Source organism: Pseudophryne corroboree, chromosome 2, assembly GCF_028390025.1.
Source record: "Pseudophryne corroboree isolate aPseCor3 chromosome 2, aPseCor3.hap2, whole genome shotgun sequence".
NCBI lineage: Eukaryota > Metazoa > Chordata > Amphibia > Anura > Myobatrachidae > Pseudophryne > Pseudophryne corroboree.
In genome coordinates, this window is record NC_086445.1 from 201479861 (window position 1) to 201505642 (window position 25782).

Here is a 25782-nt window from a genome sequence, read left to right on the forward strand (position 1 = left end):
GTACTTTTGCCCCATTGGTGTTGGGGTTACCCTGGTTAAGGGCCCACAATCCTCAATTTGACTGGGTCTCTGGGGAGATTCTTAGTTGGGGTACTGATTGTTTCAGGAGTTGCTTGAGCCTTCCAGTCAGGCTCTCGCAGCTAAGTTTGCCAGGATTGCCAGGGTGTTATGCAGATTTTGCGGACGTGTTCTCCAAAAAAGTTGCAGAGGTACTACCTCCCCATCGCCCCTATGACTGTGCCATTGATTTGTTGCCAAATGCTAAGCTTCCCAAGAGCAGGTTGTACTCCCTGTCACGTCCTGAGACTCAGGCTATGGCAGAGTACATTCAGGAGAACTTGGCTAAGGGATTTATCAGACCTTCACAGTCTCCAGTTGGGTCGGGGTTTTTCTTCGTGGGTAAAAAGGACGGTTCGTTGCGACCCTGCATCGACTTCAGGGAATTGAACCGTATCACGATTAAAAACTCATACCCACTGCCTCTCATTTCGGTCTTGTTTGACCAGCTTCGTACTGCCACCATTTTTTCTAAGATTGACCTACGCGGTGCGTACAATCTAATCCGAATAAGAGAGGGGGATGAATGGAAGACTGCCTTTAATACCCACTCAGGGCATTATGAATATTTGGTGATGCCTTTTGGGCTCTGTAATGCCCCGGCAGTCTTCCAGGATTTCATGAATGATGTGCTCAGGGAATATTTGGATAGATTCTTAGTTGTATACTTAGATGACATCCTAATCTTCTCCCATTCCCTGGAGGAACATCGGAAGCATGTACGCTTAGTCCTCCAGAAACTCAGAGACCACCGGCTTGGGGCGAAGCTGGAGAAGTGCGAATTTGAAGTTCAGCAAATCGCATTTCTAGGATATATTATCTCCCCAGAAGGTTTCCAAATGGAGGGTTCCAAGGTACAGGCAGTCCTGGATTGGGTGCAGCCCACTAGTTTGAAGGCGCTTCAGCGTTTCCTGGGCTTTGCGAATTTTTATAGACGATTTATCGCTGGATTTTCGTCTATAGTGGCGCCCTTGGTGGCACTCACTAAGAAAGGGGCGGATGTTGCTCACTGGTCTTGTGAGGCTAAAGCGGCTTTTGCCCGTCTCAAAAGGGCATTTGTTTCGGCCAAGGTGCTGCGACACCCAGATCCAGAGCGTCCTTTTGTGGTGGAGGTGGATGCCTCTGAGATGGGTATTGGGGCAGTGCTTTCTCAGATGGGAGTGTCTGATAATCGCCTTCATCCCTGTGCTTACTTTTCCCGTAAATTTTCGCCTGCCGAGATGAATTATGACGTGGGTAACCGGGAATTGTTGGCTATTAAGGATGCACTCGAGGAGTGGAGACACTGGCTTGAGGGGGCTAAGTTTGTGGTCTCAATTCTCACTGACCATAAGAATCTGGCATATTTAGAGTCAGCGAAGCGTCTCAATGCCAGGCAGGCACGATGGGCTTTGTTTTTTGCTCGCTTTAATTTTTTGATAACATATCGCCCTGGGTCAAAAAACATCAAGGCTGATGCGCTCTCGCGGAGTTTTGCTCCAATCCAGGAGACCACCAAGGAGCCGTTGCCCATTGTTTCCCCATCATGTATTAAAGTGGGCATTACCCAGGACCTCTTATCATTAGTCCTTAGAGCACAGGAGCAGGCTCCTCCAGACCTTCCGGTAGGTCTTTTGTTTGTGCCTCCTAGGTTAAGACAGCGAGTGTTCCTGGAATTCCATGCCAAGAAGTCGGCAGGTCACCCGGGTATTGCCAGAACTCGGGAGTTGCTATCTAGGGCGGTGTGGTGGCCCTCGGTGGCTAAGGATGTGGATCAGTGGGTTCGGGCATGTGACATCTGTGCCCGAAATAAGACTCCTAGAGGGGTTCCTGTTGGCCCATTACATCCACTCTCTATCCCATCTAAGCCATGGACCCACATTTCAATGGATTTTGTGGTGGACTTGCCCAAATCCTCGGGGATGACAGCCATCTGGGTTGTCGTTGACAGGTTTTCGAAGATGGCGCACTTCGTTCCACTGGTTGGGCTGCCATCAGCCAGACGCCTGTCTGAATTATTTATGCTGCATGTTGTGCGTCTCCACGGGTTGCCACTTGATGTGGTCTCTGACCGCGGATCCCAGTTTGTGGCCAAATTCTGGAGGGCATTTTGTTCCGATCTCCAGATTTCTGTCAGCTTGTCGTCAGGCTACCATCCGCAGTCTAATGGGCAGACTGAAAGGGTGAACCAGTCCTTGGAGCAGTTCCTCAGGTGTTATGTCTCCAAGTGTCAGACTGACTGGGTTGCTCATCTATCCATGGCGGAGTTTGCCTATAACAACGCGGCTCACTCTGCTACAGGGATCTCTCCCTTCCTTTGTGTGTATGGGCATCATCCTAAGGCCAATTCTTTTGACCCCCTGGACTCCACGCCTGGTGGTTCCTCTGTGGTTTCGGTCCTTAGAGGTATTTGGCGGAAAGTGAAGAAAGCCCTTGTGTCTGTGTCATTAGTGACCAAAAGGGTTTTTGATAAGCGGAAAAGACCCTGCAGCTTCAAATTAGGAGACTTCGTCTGGTTGTCTACCAAGAATTTGAAGTTGAGACAGCCATCTCATAAGTTAGGCCCCCGGTTCATCGGCCCTTATAAGATCACCAGGGTTATCAATCCGGTGGCATTTCAGTTAGATCTGCCCCGTTCTTTGGGTATCAATAAAACATTTCATTGTTCCCTTTTAAAACGGGCGATTAGTAATCCTTCTTCCAGTGGAAGACCTTCCCCTCTTCTGATACGTGGCCAGAGGGAGTTTGTTGTTGAAAGGATTCTTGACTCCAAGGTGGTTCGGGGTCGGCTGTCATTTTTGGTGCACTGGAAGGGGTATGGCCCGGAGGAGCGGTCGTGGGTGCGCAGTTGTGATCTTCATGCCCCCAGACTGATACGCTCTTTCTTCTCGCAGTTCCCCGATAAACCCGGTGGTAGGGGTTCTTTGACCCCTCGTCAGAGGGGGGGTACTGTTAGGGTCTCCTGCCCTGTGCTGCCACGTCGTCATGGCAACCGGGAGACAAGTGCTAGTGGAGTAACCTGAGCGCAGCTGATACTCCGGTTCGGGTCTTTTGCTGTGCAGTGGTTATAGGCTCTGTGCACGGCAGGGGATCCGGTGCTGGTTTTTGTGCTCACAGTCTGTGAGGTCTGAGTGGGGCGTGGACAGCACCTGCTTTATAAGGCCTCTTTTCAGGGTAAGCAGATGCTGCTGAATCTTTGTTGGTTAGTCAGTTCATGAAAGTTAGCCAGTACTGTGTAGCTTTGTATTTGTTTGTTGCTTACTGCAAATAGGCCTGGGGATTTGGTATTACACTCTGCCAATCCAGACCTAGCAGTAAGACTGGAGTCAGTCGTTTAGCTTGCTGGGGTTCTGTTACTACTCTGTGAACTTAGCAAGTTTGCGGCTGTATTCTAAGACTTGCCTGTCTAATCCTGTCTCACTGTGCTAGGTGTCAGGGGTCAGTTTAGTGGCAGTAAGCTAAAACCTGTTCACTGCAAGTGAGAATCAGGATTGTGGAGACTCTCCTTGTGTCTATCATTCCATCTCTGACCAAGGAGTTTACTGCCACACCCGTTGGTAATCCTTTAGGGTTTTGCTGTTGCCCTTAGCAACAGCATTTCGGGTTCTCTACGTATTAAAACACAACATCTTGCTTTTTACATCTGAGCAGTTCTAATACAAGGGAGATACCCAGTTCCTTAGCCTCTGGGCTTCTCTGTTCACTTTGTGTGTATTTTGTTACCCTATCACCTTCTGTGTACGTTATGTCATATTCCCCAGTTTGTCTGTGAGTCCATTTGTTTTGCATAACAGTTCAAACACCAGTACATTCCTGCAGACACTGGAGTGCATAACAGTTCTGACACCAGTACTTTCCTGCAGGCACTGGTGTGCATAACACAAACAGATACAGCATGCAGGAAGCTATTACCGGCGTCTGTGAGAAGCCCTGGAAGTGTACTTAACAGGGAGTCCTCCAATCAGCTGTTCAGAGGCTGATTGGATTAAATGCCGTGCAGCTGCCTTGCTGCACGGCCAGGAAACAGGTGCCCTATTAATTTAAATGGACCCAGCAACGGGGAACGCGGTCCGCCAGTGGCGTCCCCGTTGCTAGGGTCCGTGCGGCTCCGTGCGCCCGGCGTCTAGCGTTGCCAGGGAGCCGGCGGCTGTACGCGCACGGCGTCCCTGGTTGCTAGGCGCCGGGCCGCACCGACGAGCGGACCCCGGCGCCTAACAGTCCACATTATTGGTAATAACTAGGTCCAGAATAGTTTTACCTTTAGTTGGGTCCTTAACTAATTGAGTCAAGTATTGATCCTTTAATGTATTTAAGAACCTGCTGCTGTTTCCTGTGTCAACACACATGCAAATACCCTTGCCGACTGATCTTTCACTGCCCCCTTCTCCACCCCCAAATTGTTCCCTACCTCCATCCTTACTGTTCTCACTGTTTGACCCGTAGCTTCTAGCTAAGCCCTCTCCCCAAACTCCTAGTTTAAAAGCTCCTCCAACCTTCTAACCATCCTGCCCCCCAGCACCGCAGCCCCCATCTCATTCAGGTGCAATCCATCGCAACAAAAAAGATGGCGTCTGACTGAGAAGTCCGCCAAGTGTTCCAAGAACACAAACCCTTCCTTCCTACACCAGTCTCTAAGCCACACATTTACCTCCCTAATCTCCCTCTGCCTCCCTGGGCTAGCGCGTGGCACTGGTAATATTAAGTTTCTTGCCTAATTCCCTATAGTCTTTCTTAAGGACATCCCACCTACTACTAAGTTTGTCATTGGTGACAACATGCACCAAGCCCGCCGGGTCTTTACCAGCCCCTCCCAACAATCTATCTACGTGGTCCGCGATGTGCTGTACTCGAGCACCCGGAAGACAACAGACTTTACGGCGATCACGATCCCGGTAGCAGATTGGCCTGTCTGTCCTCCTGAGTGATAATAGACTCCCCTACCACCACAATCTGACTAGGTATCTCACTAACTTTTTACCCATCTGTACCGCGGGGTCCGCTCCTCTGGTTGCTAGAGGGAACAGTCTCCTCCAGTTCCGCCATTTCCTCACTGCCATTCTCAGAATCTTTGTCCAATCGGGCAAATTTGTTGGGGTTTGGCAGATTGGAGATGTCCTGTCTCCCCCTTCCCCTCTTCTTCTTCCTTCTAACTGTGACCCAGCTGTCTACCTGATCAACCTCACCTACCAGTGATCCCCCCTGCAACTCCTCCACCGTTCTATCTAAACTTTGCTCAAGATTGTGAATACTCCTCAGTCACATAACGATCTGCTCTAGATCAGTTACCTGGGCTTCCAGCCACTTCCTCCTAAACCCTCGCTTTCTCATCTCCTCCTCCCCCCAACCCATCTCTTACTGATCGCCTCCCGACCTGTAGCTTCCCCATCTCCTCCTCCTGACCCGTCACTTCTACGTTTCCTCTTCCAACCCATTACTCCCCCATCTCCTCCTCCCAACCCATCACTTACTCATCTCCTCCTCCCAACACGTTGCTTCTCTATCTCCTCCTCCCAACTCCTCGCTTAGTCATCTCCTCCTCCCGACCCATCTCTTATCATTCCCACCTCCTCCCAACCTGTAGCTTCCCCATCTCCTCCTCCTGACCCATCACTACCCCATTTCCTCCTCCTGACCCATCGCTTCCTCATCTCCTCCTCCAGACCCATTGCTTCCCCATCTCCTCCTCCTTACCCGTCGCTTCCCCTTCTCCTTCTCCCAACTCTCCCATCTCCTCCTCCCGATCTGTCGCTTTCCCACATCCTCCTACTGATCTGCTGCTTCCCCACCTCCTCCAGACCTGTAACTTCCACATATCTTCCTTCTGACCTGTCCTTTCCCCATTTCCATCATACATACCCATAAAAATACTGTGCATGCACAGGTGATTGAAACGCAGGCATCCAATCTTAAAATATTATTCTGCTTATTGATATGATACAGCGGTTCGCTAAGGTCCCTCACCAATGACTAATCTCACTGCAGAGGTGAGTGTACATGAATCCTGCCATTATACTGCATGTCTACTATGCAATATGGCATTATCTTTTACACTACATTTTTTTTTTATAAATAGACCCCTTAGGCTTAATCACTTTATGCAGCCAAACACCGACAGTTGTCCCTCTCTGTTCACCAGTTATATGTCTCTAAAGTACAAAAGATATCATGTGATGATTAACAAGAATCCAGAAACCTACCATGGGCACAATTTGCACTGTACTAGTCAGCCAAATATTACATCGATCTTTTATTATTTTGCTAATACTGTCTGTTTTACTGTTATAAAATTTGTATTGTATTTTGTGCAGGTGGCCTTCTTTCTATTTATGTACCATTCATGCAGTGCAGACATGTCAAACATGCGGCCCAATCGCACATTTTATGCAGCCCAACAGTGTGCGTGAGTTGACATGTGCGCATGCAGATTCCAGCAGTAATGCGCTGCCAGGGAGTGACGCTGCACACCACAGGGACATGTACTCCCGGGATCCTGCCTATCGCCGCAGCCCATATCTCACCTGTGCTCGCAGCTGAATCTAAACCTGCACACCCAGAAGCAGCACAGACCTCTCTCTGCACCCTCCAGGCACCCTGTGAAACAAGAAAAGCTCAGTCAGCAGGGACAGGAGAAGAACAAGACAAGAACTGCACTTTCACTGTTTGTTTATTATACATGTCACACCTTTTTCATGTATATTAATTCACCCCATACACCTTTTTTATTACCTATTCCTTAATCCTTCTTACTACACATAATCATTCCTTGTGATGCCGTGGGGTCACGTGGCTGTGGTGGTTAGGGGGGTCCCGTGCCCTAGGTTTGAACCCCTATAGTGTTAGGTACCCAGTGACGTGCAGTGAGGTCAGTGGCTGGGGAGGCAATTGCTGCTACCCCCCCCCCCCCCCCCACCCCCTAAAAAAAAAAGTGTAGAGTCCCAGGCTGAACCAGCCAGGGGGATAATGCCACAGCAGGGGAGACACTCTGTATGGGGTCCCCCTGCCATAACATTTACACCCCCCAAACCAGTCAGCCCAGGGTTGGCATTCCTCAGAAAGTGGGGACCCCAAAAATGTAAGAGGGGTCCCCCCTCCTGAGCAACAACCAGCACTGGGCTGATAGCCCAGTGCTATGCCACTGCACCCCTGGTGGTGGTGGGTGCGGGGTTCATGCTATAATATTGTTCCTTACAGGTGGCCTACAGGTCCCAGCAAGCTCGCCCCGGCATGCCGGCACTTGGAGAACCACAAGTGCCAGCATGCCCAGACATTAAGGGGACCGATGGCACCTGTAGTCCACTTGTAAAGAATAGTAATATTGTTCTTTACAGGCAGCCTACAGGTCCCAGCAAACCTGCCCCAGCATGCTGTCACTTGGAGAACCACAAGTGCCAGCATGCCCGGACATTAAATTAAATACAAATTTATTATTCAGGATCTTCACCTGGGCAGGTGGCGGCCTTTAAGCTCTTTTGCATAGCAGCCGCCTGTCCAGGGCTTCCGATGTCTTCCTCCGGCGTCTTCACCTGGGAGGCAGAGGCCTTTAAGCTCTTTTGCATGGCCGGCGCCCATCCAGGACTTCCACGGCTCTTCATTGCTCCTCCTCCGCCATCGGACTGACAGCCGCTGCCTCGCGCTGACTTATATAAGTCAGCCTGAGGGGGTGGGGCAATGACGCGGTGAGCCGTGATTGGCCTGCGGCGGCCATCTTTAATTAAAAAAATTACGCTGTGGCACCATTTTTGAAATGGGTACCGCTCCGCTGCCAAACTCTGCAGAATGGCAGGCAGGGATCTCGGATCCATGCCTGCCGCCACTGATACCTGCACCGCCACCACATCACGCCGCGTCCCGCCGCCTGCATCTTCACCGCATTCGTTCGCACCCAGTGAGTGATGGCAGCGGATCCAGTGACGGATCCGCTGGCCAATCACATCTGGCATCACTGACAGGGGCGTGCTTTCATGGGTTGAAAGCACGTCCCTGTATGAAGATTTCACTTTAGTAGGTGCCGCTTTCCATTATATTTTCAATGGGCTTTTACTGCCCAAGGCTTGGCACGCCCCTGCCCGCTCCCCGTTCCCATTAACAACGGGAGGCACCACTGTCGGTGCCTCCCAAACCCATTCTAGAAGTAAAAATTATTCGATTAATATAAAGGAAATACTTATTACACAGAATATGTGTCATAAGTATTTTCTTTGTATTATTTGAATCATTGATGATAGGGGAGGCACTGCCTCCCCTGACTGCACGTCCCTGTAGGTACCGCAGCAGAGTGGAGTGCCTTGCCGTGGGGCTGCGGCTACATGCATTGATCAATACATTACTAAACTCCACTATTTATTTTATGCTAAGCTGTATCATATCAGTAATGATAGAGACAGTGCACCGGCTACAACACCCCCTTTTTCCCAAAGAACTGCAGTGAGGACTGCGGCAGATGAGCGTTGAGTCATAATTTCACACCTTAAGTACACTCTGATTTATCACTGCCTGGTGCTACCATGTGCTCTGATAAGTGCCACTGTCTGTGCAGTCACACAGCTGCTGCCTATTAGTGCCCCAGTGTGTTCCTTACTGGTTACATGGCATAACCTTTCACTTCAGTTATAGAATTGTGTGTGTGTGTGTGTGTGTGTGTGTGTGTGTGTGTGTGTGTGTGTGTGTGTGTAATGCTATGGGGGCAGTGAGTGTGTGTGTAATAATGAATTATTACCTTTAATAATACCTTTCTAAATTGCATATAAGACTTTTTCCTGCGGCACGCACAATCTTAGACCTTGATTATTCGGTTCAGTTGAGCTTTTCAGTTTGACATGCCTGATGTGGGTTACATACTATTTACTGGCGGGCGGGATGCCGGCTATCAAGATCCCATCAGCAGCATTCTGCCCACCAGAATGCCCTCAGTGTGGCGAGCGCTAAGAGTCACGTTGCAGGCTCGTTGGCTTGCTCCGCTTACCACAGGTTCTATTTTCACTCTATGGGTGTCGTGGACACCCACAAGTGGGAATAGGCCCTGTGCACCTGGATTCCGGCTGTTGGCATTGTTGGCTGTCGGGATTCTGGCATCGGTATCCTGACTGCCGGCAAATTGATTGCATCCCCCTGATGTAGCGTGTTACCTGCTTATTTATTCATAAATGTCACGATCCGGGTATCTGGACGCCATTTCTTACCTATCAGATGCCTTCTAAGGCTGGCTCAGCGCTCCAGGACCGGATCCCATCTGTCATCCTGATGTGCACATTCCCGCATCCTCTCCTGTCTCTCTGGACGCAGTCACAGTAACGCCTTATACATCTGGCATGGCGTCTCCCGCGGCCTCCGCCGCCGTCCCTGAGCTTCTGCATTCAGAGTGGCGATTACGTCAGCCGCGGCCTCCGCTGTGTCCGCGTGGTCGGATGTGCATCTGTCAGCCTGACGTCTCCTGTCTCCGGTGGCCGGCGCCGCCATTACTGTTTTCCAGACCACATGGATTACAATCCAAACTTCCCTCCAAGTGTCTGCATGGGCGCAGCCATCTTGGATTCTGTCAGCTGATCTTTCCTACCAATCCGTTGTCAGTATTATTAATTTGCATAATTGCCTAGCCAATGCCTTCCTTGCTGCAGGTATAAATAGGTTGTGCCTGAGCAAGGAAGGCGTCAGTGCTTTGGTTGTCAAACCTAGTTCCAGTTTGTCTCTTTACTGTGATTGTCTTCCAGGTTCCAGCTCCTGTCTCCAGACTTCTGCTATAGAGACCAGCACCAGCATTCCATCTGCGGTGTAGCCTGACTCTCCGATCCATTCTGGACTCACCTGTTTCCAGCTACAACATCACCTGCTTCCAGCTCAGCTTCCAGCAGTGTACAGCTTCTCTTAAAGGGCCGGTGTCCTTTCTGCAGTTTACCACTCTCCACCGGTATTATTATTTCTCCGCTCTCAAATTCTACATTTCATCTATATTGCATCGCTCTCAAGCTTTATTTATTATTTAACTGGTTCCAGCCAGTATCCACTCCGTGCCAACACCTGTCTGGTTCTAACCAGTACCCACAGCAGCATTTTATCTACAGCAGTCCAGCTTTCCCTGGAACACCAGCTGGTACGACCCTGGGCTTTCCTCATTGCTACAGTTGAGCCTGGTAAGGACTTTCCAACTTGCAGATAATAAGAACTGTCTCATACCACCAGAGCTCTGTGGCCCCTGCCACCCTGTAGTACCCAGGAACTGTATTATTATTTCTCTGCTGATTTTTATGTTACTTTTTACTGCTACTGTGATGCATGGAGTTTGTCATAAATAAATATCATTGACTTTTACTCAAGTGGTCGTGGTCACGCCTTCGGGTGGTTTCTCTTCATGTTACTTACATGTCCAGGGGTCTGATACAACCTCCCAGGTTCCGGTACATCTCAGCCCCTACAACTGAGGCTGCCTTCCGTCAGCTCAGGCCCTCAGTTGTGACAGTAAGCACTGACCTAATGAATCCAGCCGGAGACCAGGATCAAGCGGCCAGGCCGATGCAAGAACTGGCAGCCCGACTAGAACATCAGGAGGCTGCACAGGGCCACATCATCCGCTGTCTCCAGGATCTCTCTATTCGGCTGGATGGGATTCAGACAACTCTCCGTGGATCAGGCGCATCTGGGGCGTTAACCACAGTGACTCCAACTATAACCCCACCCACCTTACCCGTTTCTGCTTCACGTCTTCATCTTCCAACGCCAGCAAAATTTGACGGATCTCCAAGATTCTGCAGGGGATTTCTCAACCAGTGTGAGATTCAGTTTGAGCTACAACCTGGCAATTTTCCCAGTGACCGTACAAAAATTGCCTACATCATCTCACTTCTCAGTGGCTCAGCCCTTGACTGGGCATCACCGTTATGGGAGAGGTCCGACACCCTGCTATCTTCTTACACTGCATTCGTGTCAACATTCAGGCGCATCTTCGACGAGCCAGGCCGGGTAACTTCAGCTTCGTCTGAGATTCTCCGTTTACGCCAGGGATCACATACTGTAGGACAATATCTTATACAGTTCCAGATCCTGGCATCTGAACTGGCATGGAACGACGAGGCCCTGTATGCTGCATTCTGGCATGGTTTATCCGAGCGTATTAAAGATGAGTTAGCTACCAGAGACTTACCCTCCAAGTTAGATGAGCTAATCTCACTTTGTACAAAAGTTGACTTACGTTTCAGAGAGAGAGCAACTGAGCGTGGAAGATCATCTGCTCCAAAATCTTCTGCTCCTCCTCCTCGCCAACTGTCACCAACTAAAGATGAACCCATGCAAATTGGCCGTTCCCGTTTAACTCCTGCTGAGCGCCGAAGACGTCTCTCTGAGTCTCTCTGTCTGTATTGTGCAGCTCCGTCTCACACTATTAATGCCTGTCCCAAACGTCCGGGAAAACTCCAAATCCTAGCTCGCCAAGGAGTGGGCCGGCTAGGAGTAATGATCTCCTCTCCATCTCCTCAAGATTGTAATCTCCCAGTCTCGCTTCAAGTTGCTCAACGTTATCAGAACGTCATTGCCCTCCTGGATTCCGGAGCAGCTGGGAACTTTATTACCGAAGCCTATGTTAAACGGTGGTCCCTACCCACCGAGAGACTTCCTTCCTCCTTTTCCTTAACTGCCGTGGATGGCAGTAAAATTTTTGATACAGTTATTGCTCTAAGGACTCTACCAGTTCGTCTGAGAGTGGGAGTTCTTCATTCCGAACTTATTTCACTTTTAGTGATTCCAAGAGCCACACATCCTGTGGTCCTGGGCCTTCCATGGCTCCGTCTTCACAATCCTACAATTGATTGGACGACTACGCAAATTCTGGCATGGGGTCCCTCCTGTGCTGAGACATGTTTGTTTAAAGTGTTGCCTGTCTGTTCTTCCTCCCCCAGGTCGTCTGATGTTCCACCTCCTCCATATCAAGATTTCACGGATGTGTTCAGTAAAGCTTCTGCTGATATCCTTCCTCCTCATAGAGAATGGGACTGCCCGATTGATCTCGTTCCAGGGAAGGTTCCACCTCGAGGCCGAACTTATCCGTTGTCTCTGCCTGAGACGCATTCTATGGAGGAATACATTAAAGAGAACCTAGCAAAGGGGTTCATTCGACCTTCTTCTTCTCCAGCCGGCGCAGGCTTCTTTTTTGTAAAAAAGAAAGATGGTGGTCTGCGGCCGTGCATCGACTACAGAGGTTTGAACGACATTACCATCAAGAACCGCTATCCTTTACCCCTGATTACTGAGCTCTTTGACAGAGTTAGCGGAGCTACCATCTTTACAAAGCTGGACCTGAGAGGTGCATACAATCTCATCCGGATCCGTGAGGGTGACGAGTGGAAGACCGCATTTAACACCCGTGACGGACATTATGAGTACCTCGTCATGCCCTTCGGATTGAGCAATGCTCCAGCTGTCTTCCAGCATTTCGTCAATGAGATTTTCAGAGACATTCTATACCGTCATGTCGTGGTCTATCTAGATGATATCCTCATTTTTGCCAACAATTTAGAGGAACATCGTTTTTGGGTAAAGGAGGTTCTGTCCCGTCTCCGTGTCAATCATCTCTATTGCAAATTAGAGAAATGCGTCTTTGAAGTCAAGTCCATTCCGTTTCTAGGGTACATTGTGTCCGGTTCCGGACTAGAGATGGATCCTGAGAAACTACAAGCAATCCAGAATTGGCCGGTACCCTTAACCCTCAAAGGGGTCCAGAGGTTCTTAGGGTTCGCCAATTATTACCGAAAGTTTATACGAGACTTTTCCACCATTGTGGCGCCTATTACTGCTTTCACCAAGAAGGGTGCTAACCCGTCCAAGTGGTCTGAAGAAGCCATGCAAGCTTTTCATCTTTTAAAACAGAGGTTCATCTCTGCGCCTGTCCTGAAACAGCCTGACATCGACTCTCCTTTCATCCTAGAGGTGGATGCCTCCTCCGTTGGAGTAGGAGCGGTGTTATCTCAGAGGGCTAAAGATGGCCATTTACATCCTTGCAGTTTCTTCTCACGGAAGTTCTCCCCAGCGGAGCGCAACTATGCCATTGGCGACCAGGAGTTGCTAGCCATCAAGCTCGCTCTAGAGGAGTGGAGATATCTGTTGGAGGGAGCTTCTCATTCAATCACCATCCTTACAGACCACAAGAACCTTCTATATCTGAAAGGCGCACAATGTCTCAACCCTCGTCAGGCCAGATGGGCACTTTTCTTTTCCAGGTTCGACTTTAAACTCCAGTTCTGTCCGGGCTCTCAGAATCGCAAGGCCGATGCCCTTTCCCGCTCATTGGAGCAAGAAAATGAGTCAGAGTCTTCAGACAAGCATCCTATTATAAATCCGTTGGCATTCTCCACGGTAGGGATGGACTCTACGCCCCCATCAGGGAAAAGTTTTGTGAAGCCGACACTAAGGAAGAAGCTCATGCATTGGGCCCATGCTTCCCGCTTTGCCGGACATACAGGTATCCAAAAAACCCTGGATTTATCTCTAGGTCCTATTGGTGGCCAACTCTGAAAAAGGACGTTTTGGAGTTTATTGCATCTTGCCCAAAGTGTGCTCAACATAAAGTATCCCGCCAGTCGCCTGCGGGGCAACTGGTTCCACTATCTGTTCCCCGTCGACCATGGACCCATTTGTCGATGGATTTTATTACAGATTTGCCCATGTGCAACAAGTTTAATACCATCTGGGTGGTAGTTGACCGGTTCACCAAGATGGCACACTTCATTCCTCTCACCGGTCTTCCGTCAGCTTCCAAGTTGGCTCAAATATTCATACAAGAGATCTTCCGACTCCACGGTCTTCCTGAAGAAATCATCTCAGATCGAGGAGTTCAATTCACAGCCAAATTCTGGCGAAGTTTATGTCAAGTCCTCCAAGTCAAGCTAAAGTTTTCCACGGCTTACCATCCTCAGACCAATGGTCAAACTGAGAGGGCGAATCAGGACTTGGAGGCCTTCCTCCGCATCTATGTGTCCTCCTCTCAAGATGACTGGGTTCAATTACTTCCCTGGGCCGAGTTCTGTCATAACAACCAGTATCATTCTTCATCTTCTTCAACACCATTCTTCACCAACTTTGGATTCCACCCTAAAGTCCCTGAGTTCCAACCGCTTCCAGCAACTTCTGTTCCCGCAGTGGATATCACCTTGCATCAGTTTGCCAATATCTGGAAGAGCGTACGATCAGCTCTGCTCAAGGCATCGTTCAGGTACAAGAAGTTTGCGGATAAGAAGCGTCGAGCAGTTCCTGCTCTCAAGGTGGGTGATCGGGTATGGTTATCCACAAAGAATTTGAGGTTAAGAGTTCCCAGTATGAAGTTTGCACCTCGCTACATCGGTCCTTTTGAAATTGATCAAGTCATCAATCCTGTTGCTTACAGACTCCAGTTGCCTCCCTTCTTAAAAATACCCAGGACATTCCATGTTTCCCTGTTGAAACCGCTAATCTTGAATCGGTTTCATTCCTCACTTCCTTCAACTCCGAAAGTCCAAACTCAACGAGGCGTTGAGTATGAAGTAGCCAAGATCCTGGACTCACGTCACCGTTACGGTCAACTTCAGTATCTTATTGACTGGAAGGGTTATGGCCCTGAGGAACGTTCTTGGACCAATGCTTCTGATGTCCATGCTCCTGCCTTGGTCCGGAGATTCCATTCCAAGTTTCCTCAAAAGCCAAAGAAGTGTCCTGGGGCCACTCCTAAAGGGGGGGGGGTGCTGTCACGATCCGGGTATCTGGACGCCATTTCTTACCTATCAGATGCCTTCTAAGGCTGGCTCAGCGCTCCAGGACCGGATCCCATCTGTCATCCTGATGTGCACATTCCCGCATCCTCTCCTGTCTCTCTGGACGCAGTCACAGTAACGCCTTATACATCTGGCATGGCGTCTCCCGCGGCCTCCGCCGCCGTCCCTGAGCTTCTGCATTCAGAGTGGCGATTACGTCAGCCGCGGCCTCCGCTGTGTCCGCGTGGTCGGATGTGCATCTGTCAGCCTGACGTCTCCTGTCTCCGGTGGCCGGCGCCGCCATTACTGTTTTCCAGACCACATGGATTACAATCCAAACTTCCCTCCAAGTGTCTGCATGGGCGCAGCCATCTTGGATTCTGTCAGCTGATCTTTCCTACCAATCCGTTGTCAGTATTATTAATTTGCATAATTGCCTAGCCAATGCCTTCCTTGCTGCAGGTATAAATAGGTTGTGCCTGAGCAAGGAAGGCGTCTGTGCTTTGGTTGTCAAACCTAGTTCCAGTTTGTCTCTTTACTGTGATTGTCTTCCAGGTTCCAGCTCCTGTCTCCAGACTTCTGCTATAGAGACCAGCACCAGCATTCCATCTGCGGTGTAGCCTGACTCTCCGATCCATTCTGGACTCACCTGTTTCCAGCTACAACATCACCTGCTTCCAGCTCAGCTTCCAGCAGTGTACAGCTTCTCTTAAAGGGCCGGTGTCCTTTCTGCAGTTTACCACTCTCCACCGGTATTATTATTTCTCCGCTCTCAAATTCTACATTTCATCTATATTGCATCGCTCTCAAGCTTTATTTATTATTTAACTGGTTCCAGCCAGTATCCACTCCGTGCCAACACCTGTCTGGTTCTAACCAGTACCCACAGCAGCATTTTATCTACAGCAGTCCAGCTTTCCCTGGAACACCAGCTGGTACGACCCTGGGCTTTCCTCATTGCTACAGTTGAGCCTGGTAAGGACTTTCCAACTTGCAGATAATAAGAACTGTCTCATACCACCAGAGCTCTGTGGCCCCTGCCACCCTGTAGTACCCAGGAACTGTATTATTATTTCTCTGCTGATTTTTATGTTACTTTTTACTGCTACTGTGATGCATGGAGTTTGTCATAAATAAATATCATTGACTTTTACTCAAGTGGTCGTGGTCACGCCTTCGGGCGGTTTCTCTTCATGTTACTTACATGTCCAGGGGTCTGATACAACCTCCCAGGTTCCGGTACATCTCAGCCCCTACAACTGAGGCTGCCTTCCGTCAGCTCAGGCCCTCAGTTGTGACAATAAACAAATGTACCTTAGTCACTCCCAAACTGCCTGCTCCCATTATTCCCTTCTGAGAACAAACCTATCCAAAAACAGACTGCCTCTATGTCAAATTATAAAAATTTGCGCCACCTGTTAATCTAAATGTGTCAGCCAGTAATTGAGATGTGTAAAGCATGCAATGTTAGGGGTCCCTGAGGACTTTAGTTGAGAAACACTTCTTTAGGAACCACATCGTCTATGGTGTTTGCATAGATGTGTGTACATTGAGTTCAGGTGTGCCTAGACACACCCTAATGTTAGCAAAATTGCCAGTATTCCAATGGGATTACTCAATAACACAGGATCACAGGATATAGCTGCAAAGCGGCACCCTCCCCTTAACTTCGCAGACAAATTATCTTCACCCCTGGAGGAACTGAGCAGTGCATTGAATTGTACATGTACTATATAAAATTCACGGTCCAGCTCTAATGGGCAAAATATAAATTGGAAGCGCTACAGCATGACGTAATTTGTTCATAGAAAATTGAGGTGCTGAGAGGCCAGGCAACAGGGAGGGACAAAGGGGACAACCATCCCGGGCCCCTGAGGATCAGTGACACCAAAACCATCTTCATTAATACTCAATTAACTGCTCACTCACCAACTGACTGAACAAAATAAAAAAAGAGTAGGCTGACCGCACCAGCCTCCATACCCCACGCCCCCCATCACTTGGTCTGGTCCCAGTGGTGCTGGCGTCACAGCGTCAAGGTGCTCATGCTGCATCAGTGCTTCCCTGTTCCCTGCTGCTGCCGAGGAGCAGTGTGCTGACCGCAGATTTATGGAAGGGAACAGCACCCATTATGGTCATCGGGAACGTCTGCCGCTGTACTGGGACACCTTAGCCAGGTACAGTATCTATAAATGGTAACATGGTATACTCATTAAAGAATGTCAGGGTGGTGAGTCACCGTCCTCATTTTAATCAATGCCCTTAATTCAGGGTTTTATGTCCATTTTAAGTCCTCCGCTTATTGCCTTCCATCATGCACTTGCATTATTATCTGAGATGCCGTGATGTATTTTTTTATAAACTTTATTTCATTTATTTGGAGGTGCTGGCTCCTTTTTTAATATATAAATATTTATTTGTGGACATATATATATATATATATATATATATATATACATACATACTCATGTAAGCTCAGCCAAAGAATCACTTCCCAGCTAATGCAGAAATCAGCACACCACCAGTATAAATTCATAAAGTGCTTGTATTCCAAAAATAACAATGATAACAACATCCATCAGGAAAAGTATGGCAATCTGGCAAGGGTTAACATGCTGGCTATTCATACATTACATGTCCCTTCCATTAATGCGACATGGAGACTGTGCTCCTGATGCCTGACGGCCGTTTCGGTGACAGCACCTTCCTCTGGGGCATTAAACTTACTGAACAATGAGCTACTATTTATGTGTTGAAGCGCCTGCCAAAATCTCCGTAACACCCTGCACCTGTGTGTAATTCAACTCACCTGCTATCAGTCTCGTCCGCATCTCGGTCCAGGAAGTTCCTAGCGTGGAATCATGCCCGCGGTGGAACGCGTATCCGGTCCCGGCATGCACCTCGAGTGATGTCACTTCCGGAAACACTGCACGGGCCGCATTCCTGACCAATGATCAATAGCACATACTCGTATCCATGGAGATACTATAAACCACAGGTTCTCAAACTCGGTCCTCAGGACCCCACACGGTTCATGTTTTGCAGGTCACCTGTAGATTTTTTAAATGTGACAGTTGGTGATACACAGTGCAGTTGCCGGGTGACCTGGAAAACGTGAACCGTGTGGGGTCCTGAGGACCGAGTTTGAGAACCACTGCTATAAACAATCTGTCCCCTGCTCCAATAAGGAGAGCACAAACTAATCATGGATATAGTGCCCATTCAATTTAAGAGATTAACTAATGCAGGTGATCACATTAAGCCTGACAGGCACTCCACACATAATAATTCAACCTGGTGCACAACATATCCAATCCAAAAGCCAAAAACAAATAATAAACAATATCTAAACCTAAAAAAATTTAATAAATGAAACATGCATTGATACTACCATTATAGCAACAGCTGTCATTACAAGTCAGCAGTGCTATTAAATGAATAAGCAGCCCTCAAGAAGTCTCCTTGCCAAGTGGTCAAATCTTATCCCAAAAAACAACTAAGATTCAATTCCTCATTAAGTCTGTAGGGTGCAACTGTGTTGAAATTGTAAATAAATTCACACTCCCGCTGTAACAATCTCTTATGGCGGTTTCCCCCTCTTTTCCAAGGTTTAATCTGGTCCAAGGGCATAAATTTAATGTCCCTTATAGAGTGACCTGCCGTTACAAAATATCTGGCTACTGGTGGTGTACTTACTGTAATTTAAGTATAGACATAGCTTTCTTGATACTTGAGCGATGCATAGCTATCCTCTCCTTTAATCTTCTGATGGTTTTGCCAATATATAACAACTTACATGGGCATAGGATCAGATACACCACAAATTTATTTTCACATGTCATGCAATGTCTAAGGTTGTATTTCATACCAGAGGTAGGGTGCTGGAACGAGTCACCAACCAGCATGTGTTGACAATTGACACCCCCACTGCATCCATATGCTCCATTTTTAAGTGAAAGCCAATTGGTTTTGGATACTCGTGGACTTATATCGGACACTGTGACCATGTCCTTCAGATTGCGACTTCTTTTATAAGCAAAAAGAGGTTTACTACCACAGGCATCCCCAATGGCTGGATCCATCTGGAGGATGTGCCAGTGCCTCTGAATGGAATCTCTAAGCCAGCGGGAAGAGATGGAATATGTGCTTGCAAATACCATACGGTCCAATGGTGTTTTATTGTTAGTTCCGCTGAGGAGTGCATCCCGATCCAGTGTCAGAAATCTCTGAATGGCATCATTGATTTCCATTCTGTTATAACCACGTTGTATAAAGGTCTCTCCCATTTTTTGCAATGCATCTGGTAAGGCGGACTTATCCGATGTGATTCTTGCTACTCGTACCAGTTGTGAGTAGGGGAGTCCCTTTTTAAGTGGGTTGGGGGTGAAAACTATCTGCTAACAATACTGAATTCAGATCCGTGGGCTTTTTATAAATGGAGGTCTCAAATGTATTATTCTTAATCGTGATGGAGACATCTAAATAATCTATATGTAGAGGGCTGCTCGTATAGGTCAATCTGATGGTGCTTGTCATAGAATTCAATGAATGCATGAAGGTCTCTAAAGACCTACTGTTCCCTGTCCACACCATAAAAATATCATCAATAAAACGTGCATAAAAGGAAACAAATTTAGAATAAATAGTGTTACCCAAAATGTAAAGTTTCTCGTATGCAAACATAAATAAATTGGCATACGATGGGGCCATGTTTGACCCCATCGCTGTGCCCTGTAATTGAAGAAAAAATGTATTCTCAAATAAGAAATCATTTTTGTGCAAAATAATCTCAATTAGCAACAATAAGAACTCACAAGGTGGTCCTTTATAGTGGGGATTAGCGGTAATGGCTCTCCGAATCGAATCAATACCTTCCACATGTTTGATATTAGTGTATAAACTCGTTATATCACAAGTCACTAGTATACAATTATGAGGTGGATCACCAAACTCATTAAGTCTCTTCAAAAAATCAGTGGTGTCTTTCAAAACTGTAGGTGTAGTCTTTGACACAATGATCCTCTACTGGAGATGATGGGTCTCACAGGAGGATTTATCAACGACTTGTGCACTTTAGGCAAAATGTATAATAATGGAGTGACCGGATGATCTTAAGTTAAGAATTTAACCGTAGCATCATCTATCCAACCGTTATTGAAACCTAGAGAAATTATAGCATCAATTTCCTTCTTGTAACCAAAGGTAGGATCATATTGTAACATTTTATAACAAGACTGGTCAGCCAGTTGTCTTTTAACTTCAGCAATGTAATCCTGTGTGTTCAAAATCACAATTCCTCCTCCCTTGTCAGCTGCATGTACAGTGATCGAGACATTCTTTCTCAATTCGATGATAGCCTCCTGTTCTACTGGTGATATATTAAATTAGGACCTTTTTTGTTTTTTCATAAATGGGATAATGTCCCTTCTAACCAGCCTCATGAACGTATCTATAGAAGGATTGTGAGATGGTGGATCAAAAGTGCTTTTGCTGGGAAATGGGGAAGCAGTATTCTTCTTGCATTCCTGTTTACCAAAAAAATCCTTAACTTTCAATTGTCTGTGAAATTTAAATAATTCCGCCTCACAGTCAAAAGCACTTTGTCTGTATGTTTGTACAAATGACAGCCCTTTGGCTAACACCTTATTCTCTATGTTCGTAAATGTATAATCAGAGATTATAAATCATTATTTCCTCCTGCCTCTGACTGTCATCTCTTTGGAGGTTTCTGCTTTTATGTTTTCCCCTCCTGCAGCGCCTAGATTTTTTCTGTTTCGGGTACGTGAAGGCCCAACGTCCCTCAAAAAAGATGATGAATTATCCTGGGTGATAGATTGATCTGAATCAGAGGTGTGCAAATCAATGTCTGTGTATGATTTCTCAAAACGCCTCCTGCCCATCTGTTTTGGTCGACCTTGTCGCATACCACCCTGAAAAAGACCCAGGGGTAAACTCTCAATTACTTGTAATCATCCCTTACTTTTTTGTGTTTGTTTTTTTTAAACTAAAGTAAGTCTGATTTAAATGTCGCAATGCTCAATTCTAAGTTCGTCAGCCATTCTACCGTTGTATCAGATTTTAACAAATCTAAACCAGTCGCTTCACAGGTGCTAATTTCTTTCTCAAGAATAAGAATCTCGGTATTCACTTGCTGGATGACAAGCACCATTAGATCGAAACTACACTGATTGAGAATGTGACACCATTGTTTACAGAAGTCCTTGTTGTTCCTGCCAATAGTGGGTTGATTTTTAATTCTAAAACCTCTTGGAATCTGAGACCTCTTTTTATATATATATATATATATATATATATATATATATATATATATGTATACACACACACACACCGAGATATCACTGTGCCGGGCCCCAAGATTTCTTTTGCCGGCCCTGAGCGCAGAAGTTGATGGTTAATTTGATGAGAGGAGATTGGATGAGATATGTTATGGGTGAGATTGGGGAAATATGAGAGGGGGGATTGACAACATAAAGTAGTGTTTAACACGTCCTTCAGTACAGAATATCCCTATCTAGATTTTCCTGGATGAACACTCTAAAGAAACGTGCTGCTTATGCCAATGGATGTATGGTGGTACTAGCCCTCATGTGTGTACCGCAAAATGGGGGTCATTCAGACCCTGCTGCTTATGCGTCCCGCAGTGCAGTCTGCCAAAATCGGCAAACTGCGCAAGTGCAGTGGCCACATTGCGGCTGCAAGGACTTACACATTGCGGCCGCATCCTCGATGAATGTTACCGCAATGTGATTGACAGCAGTGGGTGTGGTCGAGGGGCGGGGACGCAGGCTTGAGGTTGTGCTTGTGTGGAGATAACTAGAAAAATTAGTCAATATATTTCCACTAAAATAACATCATGGTTTGGTTTATAGTAGACAGTGCCCGTTCAGGTCATATTTGTTCTATCTTTAACAGTAACATGCAAATTACTGTTATAATCTATTTTTGAATTCAAAGCTGGAGCAGGGCTCTGTGTTGCCCTTGAACAGCCCCGCCACCTGAGCATGTGACATTTTGATGTCACATTAAGAGGGTGGGGCTGCCAACACTAGTAAGGAGCACCGTGGGCAGCTTTACCGTGGGACATTCTTGAAAACTCTGCAGCAGAGCTACTGGCTGAAGTGTGCCATGGGGCAGCAATAGTGCCACCACCAGGTGCCTAAGCCCTGGGCAACAACACCACTCGCCCACCCCTAGTTATTTCCCAGTTTGTATAGTGCCAATTATGCACTTTGCAAAGAGGAATCTACACACCGGTCCCTTTCCCAGTTTACAAACAAGCAGTGGTGTCAAGAGAGGGGAGAAGGAGGTACAGATTACCCGGGCCCAGGCATGCCAGGGGTCCAAGACCAGAGCACACCAGTAGCCATTATTTTAGGGTGGGATATTTTTTTTTCCATTATTATAAATCATATATATATATATATATATATATACTACTTAATAGGCTAGGTATAATAAAAGGCTGTAAACACACCTCTAGGAGAATTGCTGGACTGGCCTTTCATATCACTGGTTTTATTTTTCAATTAATAACAACCAGAACCGAGCCTCTCATGTTTCCAACACAGATTTTCCCACTGATATGAAAATGAATGGCATAGGAAGCAAACTAGTCAAATTTGTTCGATATGTAAACCAAACAAAGATGGTATTTTAATGGAAATTTATTGACTCCTGTCATGTCGATGTAATAAAAATCAGCAAGAGTTTACAAGACTGCCTCGCTTTCCTCTTGCTTGAAGGGGTTTTGAATGATTTCAATATGCTTAACAACTGTATGGTTTACATTATAAAGGCATTTACTTTACAAAAAAAATGACTTGTTTCTTTCTCTAAAGAGTCCAGGAAAAAGGAAATCCATTCACAGCCTATTCAAAGCAGTTTATATGACAGACGTTACTACTGAATACTAATTAACACACATCACATTCTGGAAATGTAATAGTCATGAAGGTTGGACAACATTTTATCATGCAAACATGTTGAAATGACAGCCAATTTAAGACTAATGTTCCAATTTCCAGTACTCTTATTTTACCGCAGACCAGATTTAATTGTGAAATATATTTTCCGCTGGTAGAATTATTGTAAAAAAATAATATATATATATATATATATATATATATATATTTATTTTTTTTGTAGCAATGCAACAGCAATAAAGACTATTCCCACTTTTGATAATGTCATTTCAAAAGGAACTTGCTCCACCCTTGTGCCTAAATCATATGCTCAACATGTGGCCCCCAGCTGTTGAACTACACATGCCAGCATACTGTATCTTGCTACATCTTTGCAGGGAATGCTAAAACTGTGGCAAGGTATGTTGGGATGTGTAGTTCCAAAACAGCTGGAGGGTCACATGTTGAGCACCCCTGATCTAAATGGTGGAGGACCCTTCCATAGATCGCATTCTTTAGTTGTATCCTTTGTCTGTATTTACTGATTTTATGTACTGCATCTCCCTCAGGGGCGGTTTAAGAGAGGAAAGGTCCCATGTGCAGCCTCCGCTGCGGGCCCCCTCCTCTAAAGCAGCTAGTAGACTTTGTCATCTACTGCGCAGGTCTCCGGGAACATGGCACCCGCGCCTTGTTCCTGGGGACATTTCCAGTGCATATGCGCAAATCACTCAGAAATGGCAGCGGCGGGCATTTTCTGAGTGATTTGTGCAGGGCCGCCACAGCGGGACTCCGGAGGGGTAAGTATATTATATGGGTACAGTGTGTGTGGGCACCGCACACTGCACCCATTATAGAAACATCTATGATCTCCCTATTTTTTATGCAGCTTTTCTCTGATCTCACTTGTACTGAAACCTCTTTGTGCATCTCTATCTACCCTTGGTCACCTACTCTGATGCTTAGTTATCCTAATGCTGTTTTCTCTTTCCTTTCAGCATGGTGCCCGTGCGACAGAGGGTCATCAGCTAGCCTAACCCTTCTCAGACATGCTCCCTGTCCCAGTCAATCAGACCTTCAGTGTATATATGCTTACATAACCTTATTGCAGTGCAAATGGTCACAGATATAGTATATTTGTACAATTAGAATATGTGAAAATGATATCAATATGTGGCTGATGCAAAGCTGAACAAAAGACAGCTGTACTTGCTCCTGCTTTGTGTAAATGGGACTGAGGGCCTTATTCAGGTAGCATCGTAAGCGCAATGCGAATACAATTTTTTAGATTGTCCCGCATTGTGCACGTGCAGGTCTCGTCCTGTGTGTGTACACGCAGTTAATGCGGTTGGCTCGCATTGACTTCGAACGCCTCTCCCAGGCAGAAGCGCTCGTGGGGTGGACAAGAGGTGTTCATGGACTGTTGCAGGGCCTTGCAGGGAAAATGGGGGTGGGTCAACGGGGGTGGCTGCGGGACGTTACACGCAGCCACTCCAAACGAAAAGATGGTGGCGGGACTCCTGCCTTCGCAGCCAGGCTGCGCCGACAGAAAGATCCCTAGTTTCTGCAACCACGCATGAATTGCTGTGCGAACACAATTAGAGCGTCGTCGCAGTTGGAGGGCGGCGGGTAGCATGCTGGCAGCCTTGCCCTGCGATGGGCGGCCTCCGGCATGCAAAAAATCACATTGCAAATTCTGCTTTTTTAGCAGAATTTGCAATCCGTACTGAATAGGGTCCTGAATGCACTTATTCGCCTGTATGCAGATTTATGCAAATCTCTGCAGTCTGACCACCTCATATATGTATCTGTATGTCGTCATTATCAGTATGTACTTGCCATAGCCGTATCTTGGATCAAAAAATACGTCTGTAAATAGGCTTTATTATGCTTCTGTACATTTCTGCATAGCTCTTAATTCCGTTGACACACCCTAAAATGAATTGTTAATCTAGCACTTTTTTGTAGCACATAATAATTATTATTTTTTTACTAATGTAACACTATTTAACACTCCGCACACATCGCTATATGTTAACCTTACTGGCATGCTCGGCGCCTGCAGTCTGGGATTGCCATTGTCGCTGTCTGCTGCCAATCCTGCATACTAACCCATATGACTCTGCATAGCCTGTAGTTGCATACACTTGGTTACAGAGCATGTGCAGTGCATAAAACGTGTGATTTGCTCCACAGATGGACTAGTGTTAAAAGTAGGATCAGCCGTTATACCTAACATTTGATGATGTATCCTACTACCTAACAAAGAAAACAAATATGTATTATAAAGATCAGCTTTTATTTATATTATATCCTTTTACCCTGTGCTATTTCCCCTGCCTTCACCGGGGCCGACAACCCTGCATCATATGGTTTTCTTTAAAGTTGTGTACGTACAGAGGCCCTCATTCCGAGTTGATCGCTCGCTAGCTGCTTTTAGCAGCACTGCAAACGCTAAGCCGCCGCCCTCTGGGAGTGTATCTTAGCTTAGCAGAAGTGCGAACGAAAGGTTGGCAGAACTGCACAGGAAACATTTCATGCCGTTTCTGAGTAGCTCCAGACCTACTCCTATCTTGCGATGACTGCAGTCCCTTTAGTTCCTGGTTTCACGTCACAAACACGCCCTGCGTTCGACCAGCCACTCCCCCGTTTCTCCAGACACTCCTGCATTTTTGCCTGGCACGCCTACGTTTTTTTAGCACACTCCCTGACAACGCCAAGTTGCCGCCCAGAAACACCCACTTCCTGTCAATCATACTTCGATCACTTGAGCTACTGAAATACGTCGCTCGAGCTTGGATAAAACGACAAAGTTTTGTGTGAAAGTACTTAGTGCATGCGCGCTGTGTACCATGCGCAGAATTGCCACTTTTTCACTTGATCGCTGCGCTGTGAAAAACGTCAGCGAGCGATCAACTCGGAATGAGGGCCAGAGAGACTACAAATACAACTTCTGGGAAATGCTATTATCATTTTCATGTTACTAAAACTGAGAAAGAAATGGGAACATAGATTAATTAGACTGGTAGGAAAATGTGAGTTCCAGCATGCACAATACATTTATGACAATGCCAGTAAAGCACAAGATATAACAGCTGATTAGGATCTTTCGAGCTAAT

At 46.8% G+C, this 25782-nt stretch overlaps 1 long non-coding RNA gene across 2 annotated transcripts in view; it reads left to right on the plus strand.

Annotated features, from left to right (window-relative positions):
* The window catches only part of LOC135008857 (uncharacterized), a 168924-nt gene extending 143618 nt beyond the window's left edge, over window positions 1–25306 (plus strand). For both annotated transcript variants that reach the window (XR_010208480.1, XR_010208483.1), the window contains one exon: window positions 23662–25306. This is a non-coding gene — a long non-coding RNA (uncharacterized LOC135008857). The remainder of the gene's footprint in view (window positions 1–23661) is intronic.
* Window positions 25307–25782: the final 476 nt, after the last annotated feature.